Source organism: Carlito syrichta, unplaced genomic scaffold (assembly GCF_000164805.1).
Source record: "Carlito syrichta isolate Samal-C Ts95f unplaced genomic scaffold, Tarsius_syrichta-2.0.1 Scaffold311565, whole genome shotgun sequence".
In the NCBI taxonomy this organism is placed as follows: Eukaryota; Metazoa; Chordata; class Mammalia; order Primates; family Tarsiidae; genus Carlito; species Carlito syrichta.
In genome coordinates, this window is record NW_007255661.1 from 23142 (window position 1) to 30044 (window position 6903).

A 6903-nucleotide genomic window follows, 5' to 3' on the forward strand; every position below is an offset into this window, starting at 1 on the left:
GCTATCTGACAGATTCTAATGTTATTTTTAAATTACTGAAAATACTAGATAAAATGCCCATTTTAAAATTGCCTATTAAAGACATCACCAGATTGATTTAAATAACATAGCTAAGGATATTTAATAGCTTTTATTACACCAGAATGACAGGTCAAATGAGCAGTGAGGAATATTTTGGCTAAATCATAGTCAAGACTATACTGAATTAGTGATTTTTTTACTCTTGTAACTGGCATTTGTTTGTTCTAAGTAGTGTTGGGCTCCAGTCACATGAATGTTGCAGAGAGTTTTTCAGTCATTTTTATTTGAAACTATGAGGCAAGACCATGCCTCTCTAAATACAAAATTCTACAAATACTCATAATGTATATCTTAAAAGTGTTAATATTACTTGTTTTTAAATAGCTGAGTTTATGGGCAGCCAAACGAACTCTTAGCCAGATACTAAGAAGAAGAAACCTGACGCTATGAAGGTTGATGCTGGTGACAAGGTAAAAAAGGGTAACCTCAAGGCTCAAAAGCCGAAGAAGGGACAGCCCCACTGCAGTAGAAATCCTGTCCCTGTCAGAGGAATTGGAAGATATTCCCAATCTGCTATGTGTTCCAGAAAGCCCTCATACAAGAGGAAGTTCTCAGCGGCTAAATCCAAGGCTGAAAAGAAAAAAAAAAGGAGAAGGTTCTTGCTACCGTTACAAACCCAGTTGGTGGTGACAAGAATGGTGGTAGAATGGTGGTACCCAAGTGATTAAACTTTGAAAAATGCCTAGATATTATCCTACAGAAGATGTGGCTCAAAAACTATTAAGTCACGGCAAAAAGCCTTTCAGCCAGCAAGTGAGAAGACTGCGAGCCAGCATCACTCCTAAGACCATCCAGATCTTCCTCCCTGGGTTCCACAGAGACAAGAGGGTGGCTTTCCAGAAGCAACTGGGCAGTGGCTTGTGACTTGTGAATGGACCTCTGGTCCTCCATCGAGTTCCTCTAAGAAGAACACACCAGAAATTTGTCATCGCCACCTCCAAATTGATCTCAGCAATGTGAAAATCCCAAAACATCTTAACTGATGCTTCCTTCAAGAAGCAGCAGCTGCGGAAGCCCAGGCATCAGGAGGGTGAGAACTTCAATGCAGAAAAAGAGAAATATGAGATTACAGAGCAGTGCAAGATTGATCAGAAAGCTATGGACTCACAAATCTTACCAAAAATCAAAGCTATTCCTCAGCTCCAGGGCTACCTGCGATCTGTGTTTGCCCTGATGAATAATGTTTATCCTCACAAATCAGTGTTCTAAATTTCTTTAAAAGAACCTAATTAAATAACTGATACAGAAAGAAAGAAAGAAAGAAAGAAAGAAAGAAAGAAAGAAAGAAAGAAAGAAAGAAGGAAGGAAGGAAGGAAGGAAGGAAGGAAGGAAGGAAGGAAGGAAGGAAGGAAGGAAGGAAGGAAGGAAAGAAAAGAAAGAAAGAAAGAAAGAAAGAAAGAAAGAAAGAAAGAAAGAAAGAAAGAAAGAAAGAAAGAAGGAAGGAAAGAAAGAAAGAAAAAGAAAGAAAGAAAGAAACACCCAACACGATGGCTTGGGAGCTAAATTGAATAGTTGTGAATTGCCAAAGTCTTAAAATTACTTGTGGCAAGAATCTCAGTCAAGATTTTAATCTTTAAGTCTGGTGAAATGACTTTAAAATTAGAAGATGGTAAAATTGTAACTAATCAGATATACCAATATGATCATTTCTACAATGATGTGACATACTCATAAGCGTCCCTAGATATCACTGCATTATTCTGCAAGACTATGCAATAAAAAACACAGGGTTTATGAAAAAGAAATAGGTTAGAGGCACAACACTCAAAAGCTTCATCAGTAACAGATTTAACAAAAGATAAGAACATAATGAGTATGGCTAGAACAGTTTTATGCATATTAAAGAGTTATAAATACAAAAAGATAAAAATACGTAGAGCACTTTACCTTGACAATGACCTAAAGTTTGCTTGTTGAAGAGCATGACAGCTTGTGAGTTATCATGAAGAGTTGAAGGAGTTACCTGTTACCCGAAATCAGAGATGGGTAGATGTGACTCCTAACACATGGTGAATTGCACCAGCTGGAAGATGTCTGAGGTGTGTGTGTGTGTTTATGTGAGTACATGTGCAGCCTGCATTTTGTGTATTCCTTCCTGAATCTGTGTAACTGGCCACAGTTTTCTGGGAACATCTAACATTTCTTGCAGATAAAAATCATACATAAAGAAATATAAAATTCACATCACGCTTAAATTGTTTTCTAAAATGCCAATTTTGCTAGGTGTGGTGGCTCACACCTGTAATCCCAGAACTTTGGGAGACCGAAGTGAGCAGATTGCTTGAGCCCAGGAGTTTGAGACCAGTATGGGCAACATAGCAAGACCTCATCTCTACAAAAAATCAACAACAGTAACAAAAAAATTAACTGGGCATGGTGGCGGGTGCTTGTAGTCCCAGCTACTCAGGATGGTGAGACGGAAGGATTGCCTGAGTCCAGGAGGCCAAGGCTGCCATTGATTGGTGATCCTGGATCATGCCACAGCACTCCAGAATGGACAACAAAGTGATTCCTGAACTAAAATTAAAATAAAATAAAATAACAACGTAATCATAGATACAAAGACTTCTGAGACTAAGGTTGCCAGAAAAATAAAATAATTAACATTGAATATCCTAGGACTTAAAAGCTCACTGCATAGATTGGCTAATTTAAACTGGAAACATTAGCAGCTTAAAAAAAAAATCTTTCTTTCTTGTTTTTGTTTTTTTGTTTGTTTTTTGTATTTTCCTGCCTGTTGTAAGATTAATTCAACCATTTTTAAAGTATATTTAAAATATTACAATAAATATTTTAAATAAATTCTGCTATTCTTTTCTCTTGATATGACTTGCTCCCTCTCTTTTCATCACCTTAAATTATTTTCTGTTTCAGAAGTGTTTACTGACCTATCCTTGATTTTCTTTCTGCTAAATGCAGAGCATTAACATTAACTGTAAGAATACAGAATTTAAAAAATATTTTCTGTAACAACTTGATCTTTTTGTACTGTAGCAAAACAATAAATAATTAAAATGTAAACTTTTCTCTGTCTCTACACACTTTCATTTCCCCAACATAGGTCTAAATGTATGTGTCTTGTGAAAAGGAACATTTTATTTGATACAGCATTTTCTGGAATATTGAATTTAAGCACTCCACAAAAGTTTATTAGGTGTCTTTCTTAGCAAAAGCATCATCAAGTAAATTCAGAAAATATTTCAGAATATAGTGGATACTCAGCAAATATTTGCTGATTAAAAAGTAAATAAGACTATTTCTTATAGAACTTTATCTAAAAGTCAGTCTCATTTCAGTGCTATCAGTTCTAGCTTCTATTATATTGTGTTTCTTTTTATTCATTAAAATTTGATTTTTAAAAGCTAATACCTAAATAATTTTAAAGTGTGAACTAGATGGCACGAATTGTAATGAAAAGCACTTAGGTGTTTCCAAAACACCTCTTGCTCCCAATTTTTTTTTTATTTTTTTTTATAGTTTTAGTTCTTCAAATAATGCAAATACGATTTTTAAATTAACTCTAACTTCTCTACTTGTATCACAAAGGCTGCTGTACCTCCAACCTTTTCATTTCATTGCTGTCCAATAAACTTTGAGGGGTTTTTGGTTTGTTTCTTTTAAGCCACATTTATCAGACAGTTTTATATTCCCTTATATACTGTATGTAAATGTAATTCACTCTTTAACAGCTATAGGGAATTCCTAATTCCAAATTTTACCTTTACAAAGAATGCCATAATAAACAACCTTGTACACATAGCTTTGTCCCTCTGGATAAAGATTTTCACATGGCATGTATGTTAAATTTTGTTAGCTCTTTTGATATGTACCAGACAGACCAAAATTTTATGAAGATACCTATTTTTCAAATTTTGACCCACCCTTGATATCATTATCTTTATAATTTGAAAATCAGGTGATGGATACGAGTAAAAATTATATGACATTGTTGGTTTCATTTGAAGTGCTCCTATTAATAATAAAATGTAGCACTTTTTCATTTATTAGTCACTCGTATTTCTTTTTTGAACATCTTATTCACATTCTTCCCCATTTTTCCACTGAGCTGAGCTTTTTTCTTATTAATCTATAACTTTTGCTTATCATAATCTTATCTAGCAATTTTCCTAGCTTTTTACTTGGCTTTTATACCCTTTAAAGAAGTTTTTCATAATGGAGACCTTTTCCATTTTTATGTAGTAAATTATACCCATATTTTACTTTATGCCATATTGGTTTGGAAAAATTTTATATATTAATCTTTTAAATATTCATTATTCTTCTGATATTTTTAGTTTTTTATTTTAAATGTGTGGGTTACAATTCAAGATTGGGTGTACAAGAGATCATCGTACAGGTAAAGTTTGGTATTCCCTTCATTAACATATTTAATCTACCAGAATTTTTTGTCTATAGAAATGAGGGCATGCCTAACCTTTTCTTTATGAAGCATAAAATATTTTTCATACATCATTTAGTACATTACTCTTTATTCTATAATTTGAATTACTATGTTTACGTATGCCACTACATTCCCATGTACCTAAATAAATGTTTCTGCATATATGCTCCTTATATATTGCTTCACTAATCTGTAGTTAACATCGATTAAATATTTTAGCAAACAAAATCCAATATTTTTTAAGATAAGGATGTACAGTCTTTACTCTTTATATTTTTTATTTCTATGTTTTTCCTATTCCTTATTTATGTTGGATAAATTTTTCTTTCTTTCTTTCTTTTTTTAATGTTTTAAATGATCATTCGAGATTTCATGATCCAAAAAGGAAGACCCACACCCATGCTTGTGAAATTAGCATCCTGGAACAGAAGTGACTCAATGACAGCCCTTGTAATTCTATCTGAATGAGGAACCCCAGATTTCATAGTAGGACCAGTTCTGTGACTTCAATTTGGTTGTTGTTCCTGGCATCCCTTTCCCCAGCCTGATTCTCCATTTCCTACAATTTTATGAGCCATCAAATCCTTTATCGGCTCTGTTTCAGACAGACATTTCTTGCTTACACTTAGGAGACTGATTAGTTATTCCACAGCCGTTTAATTAATAGCCAAGCAGACCATACATGGCTTCCTTCTCTAGAGCTTATTACTTTCAGGCAAAAGTAGTTTTTTGAGCACCTCTCTTTCCCAATGTGCATGTTTCAGCACTATTAAATTTTATTGTTAACCCAATATCATATGTTCTATTTCTTTACAAATTCACCACCTTTCTAGTTTCTCAGTAGTTTTTTACCCAACTTTCTAAAATTCATATGTATTCCATTTTATTCTCTATAAATTCCCATGAGATTTGGGCATATAAGGAGCATATATAAGGAGCATATATGTAGAAAAAGTATTTTCTATATTTAGGCAGCCATATTGAACTTAACTATTTTATTTTCTATATTTTCTTCTTTCATTTCTAAAAACAAATGTTTCTATATAAGTATATAAATTGTATGTGTCTATGTGTGTATATAAACTCCATAGGCCATTTGAAGATATATAAAATTTCTAGTGATGATGATAGAAAGCAAGCAAAGACCATGGTATCTTATTTTATTGCAGAAATAGGAAGTTCTCTTTCATCATAATTGATGCAGCCAGGTTGTTTACAAGTTGCATTCATTGTCAATCAGAGAAATAACCAGTTCATCCAAACTTAAGCTGCATAGGGCCTCTTCAGCTTTCTGCTAAAATAAGCTGCAGTGTGCTTGTTCTCTCTTTTCGTTTGTGGGTTGTTTGCCTAGATACTTATCTGAGATGGAATCACGAAAGTAGGGTGGTATCTTAAGGCGAATATGGCACTTTCTAAATCTTTAGTTCTTTCAATAAAATCATTACCTAGCTCTATTCAACATAGTGGTCCATTTTATTTTTAAAATCATTGTTCTATCAAAAAGCCTTGAATAAAACAAACGTTTTGTAAACTGAATCTTGCTTTAAGCATACCCAAATCCATTTCGAGTGGGTATTCTTAAAGTTAATGAAAAGCCTATGCTTTTTAATGCCAAATTGTGAATGCATGGCAGATACCCAATCATAATATTTATATAATTGATGTTTTTGCCCCTCCCGCCAGTTTTAACAAAAAAAATAACAACTCTAATTTGCCTGACTTTCCTTTTGTTTTTGTTTTTAAATTTTTGATGTTTGTATTGAGCTCTCCCAAGGTAGGACACACCTGCATATATCTTTAGCAACTGAATTTTCCAGGTGCCTCAATATCACATTCTTATTATAGCCCTGAAGGCATGCTCTGTTTCCTTTCGTTTTGCTGGTTTTCTTCTGGTGAACTAACATTTTTCAGGCACTCTATTTTCAATGTACTTTAAACTTCTGACTCTACTCTCTGAATTTTTCTGTTTCTTTTTAAACTTGAGTCAAGTTGTCAACACCACTTATTGAATGCCTGCTATGAACAGATACAAAAGGAATTAGGGCAACATTTTCTTTCCTGAAGGATATAAAATCTACATGATGAGACAGAATATACACTACCATTAAAAGCATCTAAAACATACCAAAATATCTTGAAATAAGCATGTATTAATTTAATATAACTGTCGTGAATTCTTGAAGAATGCAATGCTACTGAGTACTGAAAGAGACTGATTAGGAAATTCCTTCTAAATCTGAGTTTTGAGTCTCAACCTTATCAGACATCATGCCTTTTTTAATAATAAATATGTTATGATATTCCATTATTATCCTGAAATAAAATTAATAGACAATAAAATCTAACAGTGAACATAATTTCAATGAGATTAAAATAATGACTTCTCTGCAACATAAAAGAGAATTTTAAAATAATTTATA

General features: G+C 33.2%; 1 pseudogene; it reads left to right on the forward strand.

The window, feature by feature from the left end:
• Nucleotides 1-443: 443 nt before the first annotated feature.
• On the forward strand, nt 444-1326 carry LOC103271356 (annotated as a pseudogene).
• The last annotated feature ends 5577 nt before the right edge of the window (nt 1327-6903 follow it).